This window comes from Panulirus ornatus, chromosome 56, assembly GCF_036320965.1.
Source record: "Panulirus ornatus isolate Po-2019 chromosome 56, ASM3632096v1, whole genome shotgun sequence".
Taxonomy (NCBI): Eukaryota; Metazoa; Arthropoda; class Malacostraca; order Decapoda; family Palinuridae; genus Panulirus; species Panulirus ornatus.
In genome coordinates this window covers 4,522,629-4,546,361 of record NC_092279.1, presented here as the reverse complement: position 1 = coordinate 4,546,361, position 23,733 = coordinate 4,522,629, and the positions used below count along the sequence as shown (strand labels likewise).

The 23,733-nt window shown below is 46.1% G+C and overlaps 1 protein-coding gene across 3 annotated transcripts in view; it reads right to left on the bottom strand.

The window, feature by feature from the left end:
- Positions 1-23,733, bottom strand: part of LOC139765849 (cytosolic phospholipase A2-like) — a 144,508-nt gene that overhangs the window by 106,935 nt on the left and 13,840 nt on the right. Inside the window, exon 1 of one of the 3 annotated variants that reach the window (XM_071693689.1) lies at positions 12,218-12,357. The exons of the other annotated variants lie outside the window; for them this stretch is intronic. The gene's annotated coding sequence lies outside the window, so the exon portion shown is untranslated. Of the gene's footprint in view, positions 1-12,217; positions 12,358-23,733 lie in introns of those variants that run through there. 3 annotated transcript variants of the gene reach the window in all.

Below are 23,733 nucleotides of genomic sequence, written 5' to 3'. Positions count from 1 at the left end.
GTGGTGCCCAGTGGTAACCAGTGTGGGGCGATGGATGCTCCCACTGCAGACACAAAAGCGTCAACGAACGCTTTCACAGTGGGCACATTATCCACCACTCGCAGCTGGGCTGTCCGGACAAATGAGGGAGATTCAGCTAGTTTAAGGTCCATTCTCCTCCGGTATAAGCAGCAGATGGCTGAGACCCACACAGACCAGAGTGACCACCATAATCTGTGGAGGTTCGGACCGCTAAGAGCCACTGCAAATAGGATTCAGAACGACAGTAAATACAAACCCCTCGTGAGCTGTGCGCTTATAACGTGGGGCGCCCACCGCTCTCCCGGAGTTGAAAAGTCGTGGCGATGAAAATCCCTGACTTACCGTATCTCAAAATGTCTCACGACAGGTTTCGATTACGGTTGCGTCGGGTCGGTCTTTGTCTGTCGAGTTGGGGTGTGTGTGTGTGTGTGTGTGTGTGTGTGTGTGTGTGTGTGTGTGTTGATGGGTCAGCTTTTAGCCTTCGACCATATGTCATCAGTGTACGTCAGGCTTAGACTGACCACCTAGCCTGCCTGCGCTGACACAAGCCTCGAACCAAACTCAGTTGTGCAATTCACACGGGTGCTGGACGAGGCGGAGCAGCTTCGGTCGCCACCTGTAATTTCTCTCCCCCACCCTCCTCCCAACTTTTTCATACTCTAGATTGCAGGGGAGAGGACGGGGATCTCCCCCATCAGTAGATGGTATTTCTGGGGACACATCCACATGGTGGGGATCTCTCGATGGCACGGGGGGGTAAGAGGGCGGGCGCAGGAGAACACGCCTGTGTGTCCCTTGATGTGACCGGCTCACCGTGACGACTTCAGCGGCATATCGACTCGGTTTCTGTCCCACACGAACACTGTGTCATGGGATATACCGCAAGCCTCCAGAGAGGTTGCAGAGCAACTCCCCTTCTGGTCAGATACGTGACACCGCTGATGGACGCGGAGGAACAAAAGCTTTTGTCTTTGTCTCTGAATTTCCGCTGAGATTTCCGCGTTTGAGAGACGATTCATTTGGGTTCCTCCCACGTGTGACAGACTCAAAGGAGATCGCGGGAACACCCCACACACATTATCCTCCCTCCCAACAGGTCTAGAAGACGATGTTCTCAGTATTCCTTGATGTTCTACCCCTCCTGATTGCACTGACCTCAGTCAAGCTTTACTCCCTTGTATACACAGACGAAAGCTTCGCTTAACTCACCGTCTGTCTGTATTCATACATCACCTCCCATTCCCCCACCTAATCCCAGACGCGGTCGCCCTCCACACAAACCCTCCTCTCTTTCCATGGCTAGAAAAATCTCCAAACCCACACCATACACTCCAAACCCCCCCCCCCCCCCATCCCCCAGACTTGCCTATATTCTTCATGTTTTGTAAGGTAGCAATGAGACACGAGCCCCCTATTTGGATTTAATTCTCCACGTTTCGACAGTTGTCTTAGGAGAATCAGCGTGTGTGTGTGTGTGTGTGTGTGTGTGTGTGTGTGTGTGTGTGTGTGTGTGTGTGTGTGTGTGTGTGAAGTGAAGATTCACCGTATTCCGCCAGCTCGAGGTTACGCTGCGAATGAAACGACACCTTTGGCGAGAGTGTATCGGCTCTGGATTCCATCTTTGATGACGGATATTATCCCTCGCTCACCGCCCACTTTCTTAACTGACTCTCACTGTATCAAAAAGATACAAATTATCATGACAACTTTGAAATGAAATGATTCAATATACAATTTGAGCTCATCGATTGTCCGGACCGCTATGGTGAGGGACTGAACTAGTAAGGTGGCTGCTCTCTCGACCGGTGTTGATTTGATGAACCTACAGCCAAGGTTGTGACGATGCCAAAGAGAAGTCTTTCCCCCCGACCCATGGTTTTCTCGTCTTCGCACCAACTAGAGGGTGGTCCTAGCTTTCTATACTTTGCCCTCTTCAGCGTTCCCTTCGGCACCAACTTAATCTTCTGAGCTCCTCCCTAAATGCGCGTCTGCCGAGGTAGAAGAAACATATATGCGTAGTCCCACAGCAGCTGCCTGTCACTCCCCCCCCCCCTCCTCAGCCGCATGACGTTACGCCGTCAGGCAGTTCGCCACGTGTGGGAGGCCAGAGGAGGAGCTGGGGTTCCACTTCAACCAGGCAGTTGGGAGAAGGAATACGAGCTACACCAGCAGCTTCAGCAAGACCAAGGAGGTTGATGACGAGTTTCAAGGGAAGAATCTAGGGCAGCGAGTACGAAGTTCCCTCCCAAAGTTCCTAAAGCTCGTACGGTTTCAGGGGAAGAATCTAGGGCAGAGAGAGAAAGGAACTTCCCCAAGTTCTTGCAGCTCGTATAGTTTCAGGGGAAGAATCTAGGGCAGAGAGAGAAGGAACTTCCCCAAGTTCTTGCAGCTCGTATAGTTTCAGGGGAAGAATCTAGGGCAGAAAGAGAAGGAAGTTCCCCAAGTTCTTGCAGCTCGTATAGTTTCAGGGGAAGAATCTAGGGCAGAAAGAGAAGGAACTTCCCCAAGTTCTTGCAGCTCGTATAGTTTCAGGGGAAGAATCTAGGGCAGAGAGAGAAGGAACTTCCCCAAGTTCTTGAAGCTCGTATAGTTTCAGGGGAAGAATCTAGGGCAGAGAGAGAAGGAAGTTCCCCAAGTTCTTGCAACTCGTACAGTTTCAGGGGAAGAATCCAGAGCAGCGAGTAGGAGGATCCCTCTCCCCTCCCCAAAGCGGAGGGGTCTTACGGCTCGCAGGGCGGGCCTCCCTCATGCGAGCTATGCTCTGCTCCGGCGAGGCCCTTTCTCTAATCATGAGATCTAACACCGATGCTCGGGAGGTGACGCCACAGTGCACTTGCTCAAGAGAGAGAGAGAGAGAGAGAGAGAGAGAGAGAGAGAGAGAGCACAACAGTGCAGCAAGACACACGGCCGCAGTAATTCAGAATGGTGAGGCGTCTGTCCTTTAATTCTTTTATTTCTTTTATTTTTTTTCCTTCACAGTGTATTCATGTTTGGAAGGCCCGCTGCGACAGGATCAGACACCACCTTCAGCTGGCCTAAATTCTACTTTGGCAGCATCTAATAACGCCTGGTAATGCTGACAGCGTACAAGTCATATAAACTCTTTCGTCTGAATCCTGTGAAATTTATATAGATGAACCTTACGATTATGTTATTAAGGCTCAACAAAACAAAATACGACTCAACGCAAACTACCGCACGAATGGTATTTCCTAGTTCACGACCGTAACTCAGGGCACAGTAAGAGAGCTCTGGGCACCTCACGTCTACAACTTAACTATATAAGAGTAAAAAAAAAAAAAAACAGTTTAATCTTGGCACTCCATCACACAGCCGTCCCTCCCCTTTGGCTACACTCGCTCTGTGGGGACACTTGAGTCGAGGTCCCCGTGCAGCGTCTGGCCAGTCAGCTGCCTCGCTCGACACGCATCATAACAATTTCATGGCCCCCCCAAGTGCTTCTTCCTCACTTTTCTTTTTTTTAAATGCTTTCATATCTCTTAAAATGCTTAGCTCTTCTTGGCTTTTAAAACGTTTTAAGAGGGTAGATGTATGAAGCCCCTGGATGTAGCCTGTTGGAGAAGGGGGTGTATCTAGGGGTACACTGAGGGAACTTCACATTGTTAGGGTGCCAATAGGACTGTACCACAGTGGACCACAAGTGTCAGTCAAGCCATACCAGCAAGACGATGAACATCAAAGAGAGAGAGAGAGAGAGAGAGAGAGAGAGAGAGAGAGAGAGAGAGAGAGAGAGAGAGAGAGAGAGAGAGAGAGAGAGAGAGAGAGAGAGAGAGAGAGATTCATAGAGATTCGAAGTTTTTTTTTTTCTTAAAAGTCCTCCAGTGCCGCACGTGCGAATGATTACACAAGTGTTTTTGTCATACGCATGACGACGACGAAGACGACAAGGTTCGCTGTATCCCACGACTGTCGTTGTTTGCCGACAAGGAAAGGATTTACGACAGTCTGTAGCGAGGCAATTATCCGTGACCCGACCTTTCCCAGAAGCAGGATTTCCCCATAAGGCTGCATGTGTTACCCTGATTGTCTAGTGACAAACTTTACCATCCTGACACCATTCATTACCAGACACCAACGACAAAATTCCCTCATAAAATATTCTTATATTTACTCCTTCACAAGACTATTCTGATCTCGAGAAGTTCTAAGGTTTATAATGAGATATAACATTTTATATACAACATATGCTAAACTTGTACCATTAGTGTATTACAGGCAGAGAGTATTACACCCGGGTTCTTCCACTTCATAAACTCATCCTACTTACTGAACTTACTGCCCTCAAACACCCCTTCTATGGAGTTCCCGCACCGTACAGGCATCTGCCCATGTCCAGTGGGCTGAAATACCAAGTGAAATGTGATGTTTGTGCGTGTTTGTCTGTTTAAGGTGAGTGCAAGGCAGATAATGTGGAGACTGCTTAGTGTCTACGATCTGACAGTTGCACCTTGGGCATGTCCGGTCCTGTGATATGTCGAATCTGTGTCTGTAGTGATGTTGTGTCGAGTGGCGTCCAGCATTGTAGACGAAAGCCTCACTTGTACACATGGATGGGAAGAGTAGATTCAGAGGGACGTGTGTGTGTGTGTGTGTGTGTGTGTGTGTGTGTGTGTGTGTGTGTGTGTGTGTGTGTGTGTGTGTGTCTGGTGGAGTGGAATTTAAAAGTGAGTTGGGAGGAGGAGTTGTTCAGCGCATTACAAGTCATTGTTGTGTGTATCGTACGTGCCTACTCTGTATTACGTCTGCTGGGAGATGTGGGGAGGGGGTGGTGCTTCTCTCTCTCTCTCTCTCTCTGGAGGCTGGTGGTGTGGTAATGGCGTGGTGTGGGTAGTTGGGGTTTCTGGGGTTATTTCAAGGAACTGGAATTGGGTAGCCAGAAGCAGCGAGCATATTGAGGTGCGACTGCGTTAGATGTATCTTTCTTTCACTGTGTAGCTGATGATGGCCACACGGCAGCCAGCGACTGTGCCGTGGGCTTTGTTTCTCACTGGTCCGCAACTCAGGGATGGCCTCTGGTGGCCTCAAAACGGCAAATTTCAGACCAACGCTCGCAAACCGAGAACCAGGCCCAGGTTTCGAAGGACCTGCACCCGAAACATGGGGCGGCCCTTATGTGCTCCATGAAACTATAGCAACTGTGAGACGTGAAAGGTTGGCACTTTTTCCCCCGCATACACAAACTTGTGCGTCCATGACGCTCTGTCTGTGTGAGAATCTAGATTCCCCCAGTGTGTGTCTCTCTGTACAACTGAATTTCCAAATTATGAATACTTTACCATATCTCAGAAGTGCATGTTTTACAGCTTCATTTATCATCCTGATGATTCCTTGTCTTCATTTATCATCCTAATTATTCCTTAATTGTTTTCATTTATCATCCTGATTATTCCTTCAGTCTTCACCTATTATCCTAATTATTCCTTAATTGTTTTCACTTATCATGATTGTTCCATAATTGTCTTCATTTACCATCCTGATTATTCCTTGTCCTCACTTATCACCCTGATTATTCCTTAATTGTCTTCACTTATCACCCTGATTATTCCTTGATTGTCTTCACTTATCACCCTGATTATTCCTTGTCTTCACTTATCACCCTGATTATTCCTTAATTGTCTTCACTTATCACCCTGATTATTCCTTAATTGTCTTATCACAATGATTGTTCCTTAATTGTCTTCACTTATCACCCAGATTATTCCTTAATTGTCTTATCACAATGATTTTTCCTTAACTGTCTTCACTTATCACCCAGATTATTCCTTAATTGTCTTCACTTATCACCCTGATTATTCCTTAATTGTCTTATCACAATGATTTTTCCTTAACTGTCTTCACTTATCACCCAGATTATTCCTTATGTGTCTTCACTTATCACACTGATTATTCCTTAATTGTCTTATCACAATGATTTTTCCTTAATTGTCTTCACTTATCACCCTGATTGTTCCTTGTCTTCACTTATCACCCTGATTATTCCTTAATTGTCTTCACTTATTATCCTGATCATTCCTTAATTGTCTTCACTTATCACCCTGATTATTCCTTACTTGTCTTCACTTATCACCCTGATTATTCCTTACTTGTCTTCACTTATCACCCTCATTATTCCTTATCATCACTACATATTTGTTCGGGATCGTATAAATTCTTCAGAGCATAATACCACCACGACTCACTCACTCCCTTCCTGTAGTTACCCTTCTCAATCTGCACTGTCTGAACGGGTCGTCATCACACTATTTCCTGAAACTTGAGGGTTTTTGGGAAAGGCTGAACCTCCTCACCTTCTCTTTTACCTTCTCTTTCCACACTATTAAGTCCCCTCCATCTGGACAGAGCGGGTGTCATCTTTCACCTCCTGACCAATCTTTGTTTCCATAGTCCCAGCGCAATATTATTCAGGCGTGTTTTCCCCGATACGATCCTTGAATTCCCGTTTTCTACCATGACTCGTAGTCTGTCATCAACGGCATACCTCACAACATTCCCCACACCTCTCTGTGGTACTGACGTGTGTGTGTGTGTGTGTGTGTGTGTGTGTGTAATCCAATCTCTTGCCTCATTCGCTGTCTCCCGATCTTCGCCTCCTGATTGCATTATTCACTTTCATCCCTTTCTTCCTCTAGTTTATACAAGGCTTAATGAATACCCAACCGCATCACACCCTGTTTTTAAAAGTTCCTTACCCTGTCTTAAGTAAACCCCCCCCCTCCCCGTGGCTAACTGGCTCCAAATGAAAGGGAACCATGACTGATCGTTCATGGGTATCTTCGCTACAACCACCAATTATTGCTTTATCCGAGAAATTGCCTCTGGAAATTTATATATATAACCTCCGGTAATCTGGCAACGAGCATTTTGCCCTTCTTCGTTATCTGGTGTCGGATCTTTTTATTTCTTCTTTTTTTTTTTTCAATTTTCGTGCCACTTACTTTTCAGCTTGATCCTCCTGTGTTCAACTTTGTAAGCCTCAGTGTCTGCCTCTTTAAAATCTCCCTTTCTGCTAAACAAGCAACGATCCTGTATGCTAAGAATCAAATCTTCCTTTCTGCTAAACAAGCAACGATCCTGTATGCTAAGAATCAAATCTCCCTTTCTGCTAAACAAGCAACGATCCGGTATGTTAAGAATCAAATCTTCCTTTCTGCTAAACAAGCAACGATCCTGTATGCTAAGAATCAAATCTCCCTTTCTGCTAAACAAGCAACGATCCGGTATGTTAAGAATCAAATCTTCCTTTCTGCTAAACAAGCAACGATCCTGTATGCTAAGAATCAAATCTTCCTTTCTGCTAAACAAGCAACGATCCTGTACGCTAAAAATCAAATCTAAAATCTTTTTTTTTCATAACCTTGGCCCTAAAGTCTCTCGATGGTTCATCTCCTAATAGTTTATATCATTCTTTCTACAGTTTCATTCATTCTCCTGAGCAGCAAATCAAGTGTTTCCAGGTCTGTGTTGCGCTACATCGCCAATCTTCACGCTCTGCGTCACCTCATCAGCCCCAAATATTCCTCCTGCTCTCCTCCGTGCCCAGTATTTTCAATAGACTCTGTATAAGTCAACAGACACTTCCTCTTGTTAAATAACCTACACGCCCAGAGAAGAAACTTCTAACCTTGTTTTGATTTTGAAAGAACTGGCCTTCTTTCCTCTGGTTATACACTGGAATCTCCTTTACCTAATTGGAACGTGTTCATACCCATTGCCTTATTTTTCTAATTCCTCTCTCAACCCCATGATACTTTTGCATCTTATCATCAGATCCTATTTCTTCAATCCCTCCTCTAACTGTGTTTACATCTGGTCCCTATATATATATATATATATATATATATATATATATATATATATATATATATATATATATATATATATATATATATATCCCTGAGGACAGGGGAGAAAGAATACTTCCCACGTATTCCCTGCGTGTCGCAGAAGGCGACTAAAAGGGGAGGGATCGGGGGACTGGAAATCCTCACCCTCCGTTTTAAATTTTCCAAAAGAGGGAACAGAGAAGGGGGCCAAGTGAGGATAATTCCTCAAAGGCTCAGTCCTCTGTTCTTAATGCTACCTCGCTGATGCGGGAAACGGCGAATGATATATATATATATATATATATATATATATATATATATATATATATATATATATATATATATATATATATTATACATTTATTAAACTTTGTCGCTGTCTCCCGCGTTAGCGAGGTAGCGCAAGGAAACAGACGAAAGAATGGCCCAACCCTCCCACATACACATGTATATAGATACACGTCCACACACGCACATATACATACCTATACATTTCAACGAATATATATATACACACACAGACATATACATATACACAAATGTACATAATTCATACTTGCTGCCTTTATTCATTCCCGTCGCCATCCCGCCACACATGAAATAACAACCCCCTCCTCCCCTCATGCGCGCGAGGTAACGCTAGGAAAAGACAACAAAGGCCCCCACATTCGTTCACACTCAGTCTCTAGCTGTCATGTAATAATGCACCGAAACCACAGCTCCCTTATCCACATCCAGGCCCCACAAAACTTTCTCTGATGATTCGTACATCATCATTTTCTCCTCTTGTCTTCTCCTGGTGAATATAATCGCAACTACCTGGTCTTCGTGCTTTCCCTTGTTTGAATCCATTTCTGATATAAAAGCTAAACAGAGAGAAAAAAAAAAACTTTTAGCCTACTTGGCTCTGAGTGTGTCTGATAACAGGTTCACCTCACACCGGTCAAGTAGGTCTGCTGTATGGACTCAAATTTCCCTGACGTCTTTGGAGGATTTCTAATGACTTGGCACAAGGTATGCTAAAGGTTTTAATCTGTCTCCCACCTTGAGGAGAATTACGATAGTCTAGGTTATTGGCACTAAATCAGTATCTATCCAGAATAGATTTTGAATGCCATCAGCTGGTACTAAAGATAGTATCTATCCAGAATAGATCTCGAATCCCATCAGCTGTCAATGCTGCACAGTGATTCTAAATACTTCAAAAATCTTCTATTTGCTCACAATTACGTTTCGTTAATGCGCTTCTTTAAAGTTCTTGGTCGTTTAAAGGAGTTCTTGGTCGTTTAAAGGAGTTCTAGGTCGTTTAAAGGAGTTTTAGGTCGTTTAAAGGAGTTCTTGGTCGTTTAAAGGAGTTCTTGGTCGTTTAAAGGAGTTCTTGGTCGTTTAAAGGAGTTCTAGGTCCCTTAAAGGAGTTCTTGGTCGTTTAAAGGAGTTCTTGGTCGTTTAAAGGAGTTCTTGGTCGTTTAAAGGAGTTCTAGGTCCTTTAAAGGAGTTCTTGGTCGTTTAAAGGAGTTTTTGGTCGTTTAAAGGAGTTCTTGGTCGTTTAAAGGAGTTCTTGGTCGTTTAGAGGAGTTCTTGGTCGTTTAATCTCTTTATGTCAGTTATTCACGTTTTGCACTGTCTGGATATCCCTTTAAATAAACGATTATACGAAAGTTTTGGTTTACTTACCTTGGCAGCACTTCTCGAATATTTGATCTGCATTTTCATATCCTCCATCCCCAAAACTTACTTTACTCCTGAAAGTGGCGCACTCAAATTTTGCACTTAAAAGATATATCACTCACGGGGGTTCTTCACAGTCCACTACACCCCCATCCCCTTAAATCTTGCACTCAAAAAATACATTACTCAGGGGGCTCTTCACTTTCCACTACCACCCCCGCCCCACACCCCCTTAAATTTTGCACTCAAAAACTATATCACTCAGGGGGCTCTTCACACTCCACTCCACTACACCCCCACCCTTTTTTTTCTTATATATACGTCAGGCCTCCGAATGATTAATATACACTTGGAAGTCCAGGAAAATCTGTTCTGGTACGGGCTGTTGATTAGCCATATATATATATATATATATATATATATATATATATATATATATATATATATATATATATATATATATATATATATTATATATATATTATATATATATATATATATATATATATATATATATATATATATATATATATATATATATATATATATATATATATATATATATTTTTTAACTATTTGCCATTTCCCGCATTAGCGAGGTAGCGTTAAGAACAGAGGACTGGGCCTTTGTGGAATATCCTCACCTGGCCCCCCTCTGTTCCTTCTTTTGGAAAATTAAAAAAAAAAAAAAAAAAAAAAACGAGAGGGGAGGATTTCCAGCCCCCCGCTCCCTCCCCTTTTAGTCGCCTTCTACGACACGCAGGGAATACGTGGGAAGTATTCTTAATCCCCTATCCCCAGGGATAAATATATATATATATATATATATATATATATATATATATATATATATATATATATATATATATATATATGTGTGTGTGTGTGTGTGTGTGTGTGTGTGTGTTGGAAATGATCACAATGTTGTGCGTGATCAAGATATTCCTTTTCCCCGTGGACTCATAGGAATATGTGTGTGTGTGTGTGTGTGTGTGTGTGTGTGTGTGCACGCGCGCGCGATTGCGATTTGTCAAGTTACTGGGGGAGAGAGAGAGAGAGAGAGAGAGAGAGAGAGAGAGAGAGAGAGAGAGAGAGAGAGAGAGAGAGAGAGAGAGAGAGAGTTTTACAATCGTCCCTCAACCTCGTATGTGGTGGACACGATGTTGATATCTTGCCCAGCCTAGAAGCCACCTATACCAGACCGTCCTCCTCGACCAACCCTCAGAGGGGGAGGGAGACCGGCTGGGAACTGGTAGCGCGTCGACCGCCGTGCCCACGACTTGAAACCAAGCGCACCCGTGCGTGGATCATGGTCACCGAGACTAACCACTACACCACGGAAGCTCGTGTGTGTGTGTGTAACCACTATTTCTGTCTAACGGTGAGATTTTACACACGTTTTGCCCCCTTCTCTTTGTCCTGTATACATGTACCATGTGTTTACATACGTGTAGACACACACACATACCAGTCTAAGCCAGGTACCCATTTATACAATTTACTGGAGGGAAGGATGAACACCTGGGTTGACTATGGGCCGACTACCGTGCCCAAGGATTCGAACTCATGTGGTGCCCATGTTGCTTCAAAGATCAGTAACGCTAACCACTGCAGCATGGAAAAGTGTGTGTGTGTGTGTGTGTGTGTGTGTGTGTGTGTGTTAGTTTTAAGCGCGTGGGGCTGTTATCAACTGGGGCCTTCGGCGTATAAACTAACGGCGTCATCAAGGTCGTCAATGGTGGTTTAAAACCACTGACCGGTGAGCCTTGACCGCTCCCAGGCGTTCCAAGGATCATCCTGCAGCCAATGCACGTTCAACATTCTATAACTGTGCGTGCGTGCGTGTGCGCGTGCAACAGAATAGAACTGACCTAGTTGGCATGTATCAGACGCGATCCACAGCACTGAGACAGAAGAGGCAGAGAGAGCCTGAAACCTGGAGGCGGGAGCGACGCCCTCGCCAGCGCCTTCGTCAGGGAAAAGGAGGAGGGGGTGTGTGTGGGGGTAATTTCGGTTGTTCACACCCACACCACCGCTGTCTCCACTGGCACTATCATTTTCCATCACCCTCATTTACAGCGATGGATAGCACGCTTGTCTCACACACACACATTGTCATCACAACACTGGTGCCATCTTCCTCTCCACGACTTCCACTGTCATCCGCCACTTCCCTCCCTCACCAACGGAATTTTCACCTTCTTTCCCACTAATAATCACATCTAAGATCCATTTTCGTTATGTCCTTCGTAATTACTGGTTTCTCCAAGCACGCTTGTATTCCCCGCGACGTTTCAGAGCTTGCGCGCGTGCACGATGACACAACTGATGTAATTGCGCCCACGTTACCATGGCAAGTGACGTTTGGCGTCTCCAGGTATTCTGTAAACACAGCTCTCTGATTGCCTTCCCCGTTCTCAGCCCTCCTCAGCTCCCTCCGCGAAGCTCAGCGCTGAATCAGACGCTCAAACAACTCCTATGCATCTTGCTCAGCGTCAACCGGCGGTAGAGATGTCTTCCTCCAATACCCCAACGACCAGATGGGCAAACGCGGCCACACGAAGACAGCAGATGGATTCCTCTTGGTCTGGCTTCTGAGGCGGGGATGGATGGATGGCTGCGTGTGCGTGTGCGTGTGTGTTTTATACCCCGCGGCGCAGGCGCGACCTGAGGAGCGAACTAACCTGGTGATCTCGAGCGACGCCGGAGAGGAGGGCTCCACGCAGCGAGCTGCCCCGAGAACTTGATTACTGCCACTGACAGTCAACCACGCACCGCCACCTCCTCCCGGAAGGTGGTGGAGCTGCCCCAGCACTGACCCAACCCCCTCCCTCACCCACCCACCACCACAGCACGGGCCACGGCCTCCTGTGACTGCCCGCCCCGCCCGGGTCTTCTGGCACATACTTACGAGAGATAAAAATGGCTCGGCTCAGATGGTCATTGAGTTCTGCCTGCGCACTTAAGAGCCAACTTTATGCTCAGTTATCCCGACCTTGAGACTCCATGAGTATGTGAACTGTGCGCGAGGGAGAGGAAGATGCTTCCTCTTCTGACTCATCTCACAATGCAGTGAGTGTAATCTTGCAATGCGCGGAGACACCGTGGAGACTGGCTAATGCACGGAGACACCGTGGAGACTGGCTGATACATGAGACACCGTGGAGACTGGTTGATGCACGGAGACACCGTGGAGACTGGTTGATACACGGAGACACCGTGGAGACTGGTTGATACATGGAGACTGGGTGATGCATGGAGACACCGTGGAGACTTGTTAATGCATGGAGACACCGTGGAGACTGGTTGATGCATGGAGACACCGTGGAGACTGGTTGATGCATGGAGGCACCGTGGAGACTGGTTGATGCATGGAGGCACCGTGGAGACTGGTTGATACGTGGAGACACCGTGGAGACTGGCTGATACACGGAGACACCTGTGGAGACTGGCTGATACATGGAGACACCGTGGAGACTGGCTGATAAATGGAATCACTTTGGAAGCTGGGTGATACATGCATCAGAGACATCCTGAATAATACATACATACGTGACTAAAAACACCATTACGAGATGAAGTCAGATAAATTCTGGATAAAGATAATCTAACAACCAAAGTTGATCCCCATGTTCTCATTGACCTCGTGTCATCCTGAGGGAAGACCTCTCGTGTCTTTTGGCCTAATGACCGAACGAGTCAGGTAACAACCATCTTAAGCCATCGTAACCCAAGGTCGTTACTATGTACAAGACGTCAATGGATGCATTTCGAACTCCTTAGGATCTCTTGAACCACTGCAAACATCTTCGGTCGGAGGACCTGGATCATATACCAGTTATATCTATTATTATCATTATTTTGCTTTGTCGCTGTCTCCCGCGTTTGCGAGGTAGCGCAAGGAAACAGACGAAAGAAATGGCCCAACCCACCCACATACACATGTATATATCTAACTACATATAATATACGGATTACTGGCTTTCCCCCCAACCAACTCGAAGTGACCCCAGGCCATCATTGCCGGTCTGTCGACCATGAATTCATCCTCCAGACAGGCAGACAGGCAAGTGAGGAAGGAATCATGTGTAGCGCTCAGTTGGCATGTTGCTTGTGTACGACAGACAGACAGAGACTTGATGCCGCGTCACACACACGCAGACACACACACACGCGCACACACACATACACACACATATATATATACTGTCCAACGATGAGGAAGTTATAGACCAACACGCTGCGCGCTGAGGAGCTCAAGGATTGTCACACAAGATATTTACGTTGGTTAAAACAAAACAAAAACAAGAACATAAAGATAAGGAAATATGAGGACAAGACATCCATGAGATAATATACATTCATCACACAAAAGCGATTAGGCAACCTCACGTGAATATATATATATATATATATATATATATATATATATATATATATATATTTTTTTTTTCTTATTATACTTTGTCGCTGTCTCCCGCGTTTGCGAGGTAGCGCAAGGAAACAGACGAAAGAAATGGCCCAACCCCCCCCCATACACATGTATATACATACGTCCACACACGCAAATATACATACCTACACAGCTTTCCATGGTTTACCCCAGACGCTTCACATGCCTTGATTCAATCCACTGACAGCACGTCAACCCCGGTATACCACTTCGATCCAATTCACTCTATTCCTTGCCCTCCTTTCACCCTCCTGCATGTTCAGGCCCCGATCACACAAAATCCTTTTCACTCCATCTTTCCACCTCCAATTTGGTCTCCCTCTTCTCCTCGTTACCTCCACCTCCGACACATATATCCTCTTGGTCAATCTTTCCTCACTCATTCTCTCCATGTGCCCAAACCACTTCAAAACACCCTCTTCTGCTCTCTCAACCACGCTCTTTTTATTTCCACACATCTCTCTTACCCTTACGTTACTCACTCGATCAAACCACCTCACACCACACATTGTCCTCAAACATCTCATTTCCAGCACATCCATCCTCCTGCGCACAACTCTATCCATAGCCCACGCCTCGCAACCATACAACATTGTTGGAACCACTATTCCTTCAAACATACCCATTTTTGCTTTCCGAGATAATGTTCTCGACTTCCATCGACTTCCACACATTCTTCAAGGCCCCCAGAATTTTTGTCCCCTCCCCCACCCTATGATCCACTTCCGCTTCCATGGTTCCATCCGCTGCCAGATCCACTCCCAGATATCTAAAACACTTCACTTCCTCCAGTTTTTCTCCATTCAAACTCACCTCCCAATTGACTTGACCCTCAACCCTACTGTACCTAATAACCTTGCTCTTATTCACATTTACTCTTAACTTTCTTCTTCCACACACTTTACCAAACTCAGTCACCAGCTTCTGCAGTTTCTCACATGAATCAGCCACCAGCGCTGTATCATCAGCGAACAACAACTGACTCACTTCCCAAGCTCTCTCATCCCCAACAGACTTCATACTTGCCCCTCTTTCCAAAACTCTTGCATTTACCTCCCTAACAGCCCCATCCATAAACAAATTAAACAACCATGGAGACATCACACACCCCTGCCGCAAACCTACATTCACTGAGAACCAATCACTTTCCTCTCTTCCTACACGTACACATGCCTTACATCCTCGATAAAAACTTTTCACTGCTTCTAACAACTTTCCTCCCACACCATATATTCTTAATACCTTCCACAGAGCATCTCTATCAACTCTATCATATGCCTTCTCCAGATCCATAAATGCTACATACAAATCCATTTGCTTTTCTAAGTATTTCTCACATACATTCTTCAAAGCAAGCACCTGATCCACACATCCTCTACTACTTCTGAAACCGCACTGCTCTTCCCCAATCTGATGCTCTGTACATGCCTTCACCCTCTCAATCAATACCCTCCCATATAATTTACCAGGAATACTCAACAAACTTATACCTCTGTAATTTGAGCACTCACTCTTATCCCCTTTGCCTTTGTACAATGGCACTATGCACGCATTCCGCCAATCCTCAGGCACCTCACCATGAGTCATACATACATTAAATAACCTTACCAACCAGTCAATAATACAGTCATCCCCTTTTTTAATAAATTCCACTGCAATACCATCCAAACCTGCTGCCTTGCCGGCTTTCATCTTCCGCAAAGCTTTCACTACCTCTTCTCTGTTTACCAAATCATTTTCCCTAACCCTCTCACTTTGCACACCACCTCGACCAAAACACCCTATATCTGCCACTCTATCATCAAACACATTCAACAAACCTTCAAAATACTCACTCCATCTCCTTCTCACATCACCACTACTTGTTATCACCTCCCCATTTGCGCCCTTCACTGAAGTTCCCATTTGCTCCCTTGTCTTACGCACTTTATTTACCTCCTTCCAGAACATCTTTTTATTCTCCCTAAAATTTAATGATACTCTCTCACCCCAACTCTCATTTGCCCTTTTTTTCACCTCTTGCACCTTTCTCTTGACCTCCTGTCTCTTTCTTTTATACATCTCCCACTCAATTGCATTTTTTCCCTGCAAAAATCGTCCAAATGCCTCTCTCCTCTCTTTCACTAATACTCTTACTTCTTCATCCCACCACTCACTACCCTTTCTAATCAACCCACCTCCCACTCTTCTCATGCCACAAGCATCTTTTGCGCAATCCATCACTAATTCCCTAAATACATCCCATTCCTCCCCCACTCCCCTTACTTCCATTGTTCTCACCTTTTTCCATTCTGTACTCAGTCTCTCCTGGTACTTCCTCACACAGGTCTCCTTCCCAAGCTCACTTACTCTCACCACCCTCTTCACCCCAACATTCACTCTTCTTTTCTGAAAACCCATACAAATCTTCACCTTAGCCTCCACAAGATAATATATAATATATAATATATATATTCTTTTTCTTTTAAACTATTCGCCATTTCCCGCGTTAGCGAGGTAGCGTTAAGAAGAGAGGACTGGGCCTTTTTTGGAATATCCTCACCTGGCCCCCTCTGTTCCTTCTTTTGGAAAATTAAAAAAAAAAACGAGAGGGGAGGATTTCCAGCCCCCCGCTCCCTCCCCTTTTAGTCGCCTTCTACGACACGCAGGGAATACGTGGGAAGTATTCTTAATCCCCTATCCCCAGGGATGATATATATATATATATATATATATATATATATATATATATATATCGTGGAACACGGAACGAACCGAAGGAATTGAGCGGAATGCAACGCATCATCATCTCTCATGACAGCAATCCAAAGACGTATGAAAAAAAAAATATGTTAATGAAAAGTCAATGAACGTAATAAAGAAATAATGCTTCACTAAGATATTATTATCACGTCTTGTTATATCTTGAAAGCTTCTCTACAGCAGCAGGAACAACCATGATAATAATAATATTAATGATAATAACATCAATAATAATAATGATAATAGCGGTGATAATGATAATAATAAGAATGATAATTGAAAAGAATGATAATGATGATAATGAAAATATTAATAATGATCGTAATGATAATGATACCAGTACTACTAATGATAATAATAATAATAATAATAATAATAATAATAATAATGATACTACTAGTACTACTAATAATGATAATAATAATGCGCTTACTTATCATAAGGTGAAGGCGATGGGTGAGGCTGGGGTGTGATGTAGTTAACCCTATAACCCTAGGGAGGGAGTAGCGTATGTCAACACCACAGACACACAACATACCTGTATTCGCTCTGTCCGCCACCTCAACAGGGCTTTGCTATCTCCTATGCGCTAACAAACTAACTGTATTGCTCCAACAAGCAAGACAGAGAGTACGAGGAAGTTTGATTGCTTTACCTGTATACAGTTGTGGCTGCTGAACACAGCACTGGGTTGTCAATTAAAAGTCTAAATGCTGTAATCAGGTTATACGAAGGACTGATTTGACGGAAGACGATCGCAAACAGACTTTAGGGGATCCAATTCCAATGATGATACGATGTGCGTCAAGTTAAGAAGCATGTACAGAGTTGATACAAAGATCAGAAGACCACATTATGGCTAAGCTTTTGTTAAAAGATCAGAAGACCACATTAAGGCGAAGCTTTTGTTAAAAGATCAGAAGACCACATTAAGGCGAAGCTTTTGGTACTGTTGGCGCCTCAGCGCACGTGAAGATGGTAATCATATTGAGTGTATAAAGTCTGTGGCCTGAGACACGAACACACACATACACACACACACACACATAAACACGCACACACACGCGACTAGAACTCAACGTCTGCGACTGTGGGAGACAACTGAGCCTTCGAGAGGGGTAGGTTCAAATACAATCCCTGAAAGAGATGGTAAAACCTTTCTTAATAACGAGATGCCCGAAAGTCTGAGACTCCATCCGATCCTTGCATCTAGTTGATGAAAATGTCACATTGAGGACCATGATGAAAATGTCACATTGAGGACCGTGATGAAAATGTCACATTGAGGACCGTGATGAAAATGTCACATTGAAGACCATGATGAAAATGTCACATTGAAGACCATGATGAAAATGTCACACTGAAGACCATGATGAAAATGTCACATTGAAGACCATGATGAAAATGTCACATTGAGAACCGTGATGAAAATGTCACATTGAAGACCATGATGAAAATGTCACATTGAAGACCATGATGAAAATGTCACATTGAGGACCATGATGAAACTGTCACATTGAGGACCATGATGAAAATGTCACATTGAGGACCATGATGAAAATGTCACATTGAGGACCATGATGAAAATGTCACATTGAGGACCATGATGAAAATGTCACATTGAGGACCATGATGAAAATGTCACATTGAGAACCATGATGAAACTGTCACATTGAGGACCATGATGAAAATGTCACATTGAGGACCGTGATGAAAATGTCACATTGAGGACCGTGATGAAAATGTCACATTGAGGACCGTGATGAAAATGTCACATTGAGGACCGTGATGAAAATGTCACATTGAGGACCGTGATGAAAATGTCACATTGAGGACCATGATGAAAATGTCACATTGAGGACCATGATGAAAATGTTACATTGAGGACCGTGATGAAAATGTCACATTGAGGAACTGTGATGAAAATGTCACATTGAGGACCATGATGAAAATGTCACATTAAGGACCGTGATGAAAATGTCACATTGAGGACCATGATGAAAATGTCACATTAAGGACCGTAATCTTCTGCTATGAACCAACTTGTAACAATTTACTTCATCGTGTCCTGAAGTCGCTTGGCGGTCGGTCCTTAGGCGCTACCGATCAACAGGATGAGCCAGGCGCGCCATGACATCGGCGAAATATATATATATATATATATATATATATATATATATATATATATATATATATATATATATATATATATAAATCTCATATAACTCACAATTTGTGAGGACGTCAAGAGAAGAAGTCGTGAGTGAAATTAAGGCGTGGCGACACAAGCTGAAGCCAATGCTTTAATGGAGTTATTACGCTCACAAAAAAAATTCCCTCATCTCTCTCTCTCTCTCTCTCTCTCTCTCTCTCTCTCTCTCTCTCTCTCTCTCTCTCTCTCTCTCTCTCTCTCTCTCTCTCGTCTATCTCGGCACTAAACGTGATCTTGTCTGACACAGTGTGAAACTACGAGGGAAGTTCTCATTAAACAAATCATTATCTGCTTCAGACTCGTCGTGGGGAGTTGAGTGCATGATAAAGAGACGAGGGCGTCGGGGGCCGTGTGAACCCAGGCCCACATCCAACATACTATGTTGTAGGTTACCTTTCACGAGGGCTGCTCCTCCTACCAACCTTAGACGTCAGCTTTCTTGCGATCTGCCAAAAGCGAAAGTCTGTGGCCTTAACACAGGCGTCTGGATAACGGCATCACGAGTCAAGAGGGCGCTAGGGGTAAAGGGGCAAATGTGGCCACAGGAGATGGGGGTAATCACCACCAAACCCGTTCGTGATTAAGAACATGGTCAAATGAATGTACTAATTTTGTAAAGCAAACAGCGTAACTGTACGTGTGCGTGTGTGTGTGTGTTTGTGTGTGTGTGTGTGGCAATGGCATTCATCACGGCGAGGACAAAAAACAATGCAGCCAATTCTTCTAAGTAATGTATAATACTAAGTTCGTCCTCCACATCTAGCTAAGTTCGTCCTCCACATCCAGCTAGGTTCGTCCTCCACATCTGCTGCACTCAAGAGCTTGAACTCCCAAGGTACTTCCTGGGTCCAGCCCCCATGGACATTCAACAACACATGTGAAGTCCGGACTCGGTATGGAGCAGCTCCTTAGCCTGACGCAGTGTGCGGACGTTGCGAGAACTATGATCCCAAGCCTTGCTGGTGCTCGTATGAGCGTGGGTCTGGGAATAACCATGCGCGCCGTCAGCATCCTATCATCATTCCATGAAGCCGTGCGCCACCGGCCACGCCTGTGACCAGTAAACGCTGCTGGTGACTCTCATTTCTGGGTGCCATTGTGGCCGTGCTTGGTGGAGAGAGAGGAGAATGGACCTAGACAGTGGGATCTCCCTAGTGATGCAGGGAGATCTTGAGCCATCCAGTGTTCTGAGGAAGTAACTGACTATCATCATGACCCGTGGCTTTCGCCAGGTCGCAATCCCTTGTCCCCACACCAGCGTGACGACCGACTGCCTGTCTGTCTGGGGTCACCACAGGGATCATCACACTCCCAGTTCTTCCTTAAGATGCCAAGGAACTCAGCAAGACCAGGCGCTGCCTCGACGTGAATTACTGCAGAACGGGATATGGACATGGCTCGCTCTATGGATTGTAAGACTTACCAACCCTTTCTTCATGTTTTGATGACGGAATACCAACTGCAACGAAACGCAGGGAGGAACACACAGGAACGCATCCATCAACAGACCCACTGAGTCCTTTCGAGGTCGTTTGTGCAAATGGTGATGATACATTCTTCACTCGCCTGCCTCAAGTGACGAACCAAAGACAGGCAGCGTCCCTCAGCCAGGAACGCCAATGCGAGCACGCGCTTAGATCCCCAGGAGAAGCCGATCCTGATGGCAAGGCCCTTGATAAGGAGGAATAATGTATATAACAGGAGACCAGAGGGAGGGACTCGCGACCCCTCGCTCAAGTGGCGTTGGCTGAAGGCTCGCCCCCCACCACCACCCCGCCACGAAGGCCGATGGGTGTGAGAGACTGGACGCCTCCTGTCACACCCAGACGGTAGAGGAGCTCGTCAAAACTACCCCAGGACCGAGTGTGTTTTCGCCCTGAGAAAACAATGGAGGATCTGGTGGCGGCATGAAATAAAACACACACTGGCCAGGAATCATCACTAATGCCGAACACACTAGCCAATGGCAGAGGCAGCCTTATTTGAAAGACCTAGTGACAAAATAGTGCAAGAAAATACAACAGGAGAGAAATGATACATGTAAAATATATAAAGGAGGCGGGAAAAACATAAGATGGTTTCTCTCCGCTGGCTGACGACAGTCAGTTAACCACTGCTCACTCCAATGAGCCTGAAGTATTCGTAATGCTTGCCCGTCGTCCTCCACACACACACACAAGCGAACGTGCTATTCGGATCACAGGGATCTTTTCACACCACGGTGGTATGGCCTGCTTCATGTTATGCCTTCGACAAGTTTTACACGCATGTTATTCTAAAACAGACACAGTCCTCAAGTAATTCGTGGCAGGCAACCAAACGCACTGACAAATACCATCAAACTAAAGGCCTTCGTGTATCAAGGCTGAAGGCCTGTTCTCGTGGTCGTATTTGTCTTCAGAGAGTCAACATGATACGATCAGTTAGGTGTGGTTGTGGTGGCACAGAACCAACCATTAGTTGTGACGACCAGAACTGTGTGGTGCTAAAGTCAGTGGTCGTGACGACCAGAACTGTGTGGTTCCACTTCAGTCAGTGGTCGTGACGACCAGAACTGTGTGATGCCACTTAGGTCAGTGGTCGTGACGACCAGAACTGTGTGGTGCCACTTCAGTCAGTGGTCGTGACGACCAGAACTGTGTGGTGCCACGCAAGAGTCATTGGTCGTGACGACCAGAACTGTGTGGTGCCACTTCAGTCAGTGGTCGTGACGACCAGAACTGTGTGGTGCCACGCAAGAGTCATTGGTCGTGACGACCAGAACTGTGTGGTGCCACTTCAGTCAGTGGTCGTGACGACCAGAACTGTGTGATGCCACTCAAGTCAGTGGTCGTGACGACCAGAACTGTGTGGTGCCACTTCAGTCAGTGGTCGTGACGACCAGAACTGTGTGATGCCACTCAAGTCAGTGGTCGTGACGACCAGAACTGTGTGGTGCCACTTCAGTCAGTGGTCGTGACGACCAGAACTGTGTGGTGCTAAAGTCAGTGGTCGTGACGACCAGAACTATGTGGTGCCACTTCAGTCAGTGGTCGTGACGACCAGAACTGTGTGATGCCACTCAAGTCAGTGGTCGTGACGACCAGAACTGTGTGGTGCCACTTCAGTCAGTGGTCGTGACGACCAGAACTGTGTGGTGCTAAAGTCAGTGGTCGTGACGACCAGAACTATGTGGTGCCACTTCAGTCAGTGGTCGTGACGACCAGAACTGTGTGATGCCACTTAGGTCAGTGGTCGTGACGACCAGAACTGTGTGGTGCCACTTCAGTCAGTGGTCGTGACGACCAGAACTGTGTGGTGCCACGCAAGAGTCATTGGTCGTGACGAACAGAACTGTGTGGTTCCACTTCAGTCAGTGGTCGTGACGACCAGAACTGTGTGGTGCCACTCAAGTCAGTGGTCATACGACCAGGAGCGTCTTGCCTACATATGCCATTGTGTTCGAGGTGTGTGGCTCCGCTTCCACTGTGACAGACGGACCACAGCTCGGACCAGCTCAGCGTCCACTGTGAGTGAGGGACCACAGCCTCGGACCAGCTCAGCGTCCACTGTGAGTGAGGGACCACAGCCTCGGACCAGCTCAGCGTCCACTGTGAGTGAGGGACGTGAGGGACCACAGCCTCGGGCCAGCTCAGCGTCCACTGTGAGTGAGGGACCAAAGCCTCGGGCCAGCTCAGCGTCCACTGCGAGTGAGGGATGTGAGGGACCACAGCCTCGGGCCAGCTCAGCGTCCACTGTGAGTGAGGGACGTGAGGGACCACAGCCTCGGGCCAGCTCAGCGTCCACTGTGAGTGAGGGACGTGAGGGATCACAGCCTCGGACCAGCTAAGCGTCCACTGTGAGTGAGGGACGTTAGGGATCACAGCCTCGGGCCAGCTCAGAGTCCACTGTGAGTGAGGGACGTGAGGGACCACAGCCTCGGACCAGCTCAGCGTCCACTGTGAGTGAGGGACCACAGCCTCGGGCCAGCTCAGCGTCCACTGTGAGTGAGGGACGTGAGGGACCACAGCCTCGGACCAGCTCAGCGTCCACTGTGAGTGAGGGACCACAGCCTCGGGCCAGCTCAGCGTCCACTGTGAGTGAGGGATCACAGTCTCGGGCCAGCTCAGCGTCCACTGTGAGTGAGGGACCACAGCCTCGGGCCAGCTCAGCGTCCACTGTGAGTGAGGGACCACAGCCTCGGATGAGCTGTAGGAATATCAGCAGCTGATGAGTAGTTTTTAAGCTACGCAGTGATCGGAAAGCCTTACCTTTAGGGGAAGGTCATGTCAAAATTCTACACCATGTATATTGTGTGTGTGTGTGTGTGTGTGTGTGTGTGTGTGTGTGTTTATACCACTGTAACCTCTTGGAATACGTATGTGTGTATGTGGTGTCATCTTCCCCTCCCTCGGTGTTGCGACACAGAGCACACTTACAACGAGGCACACTCACGGCTTTATCTCAAGGTTCAAAACTTTGTTGAGGTGCATTTGACAACGGGCAAAACATCTTCCAACTTTTCCCTAATCTCTGGCTGACGCCGACTCCTCCATCTCTGGCTGACGTCGTCTCCTCCATCTCTGACTGACGTCGACTCCTCCATCTCTGGCTGACGCCGACACCTCCATCTCTGGCTGACGTCGACTCCTCCATCTCTGGCTGACGTCGACTCCTCCATCTCTGGCTGACGTCGACTCCTCCATCTCTGGCTGACGCCGACTCCTCCATCTCTGGCTGACGCCGACTCCTCCATCTCTGGCTGACGTCGACTCCTCCATCTTTCAGACAGACTTGACAGGGTCTGTTTACAG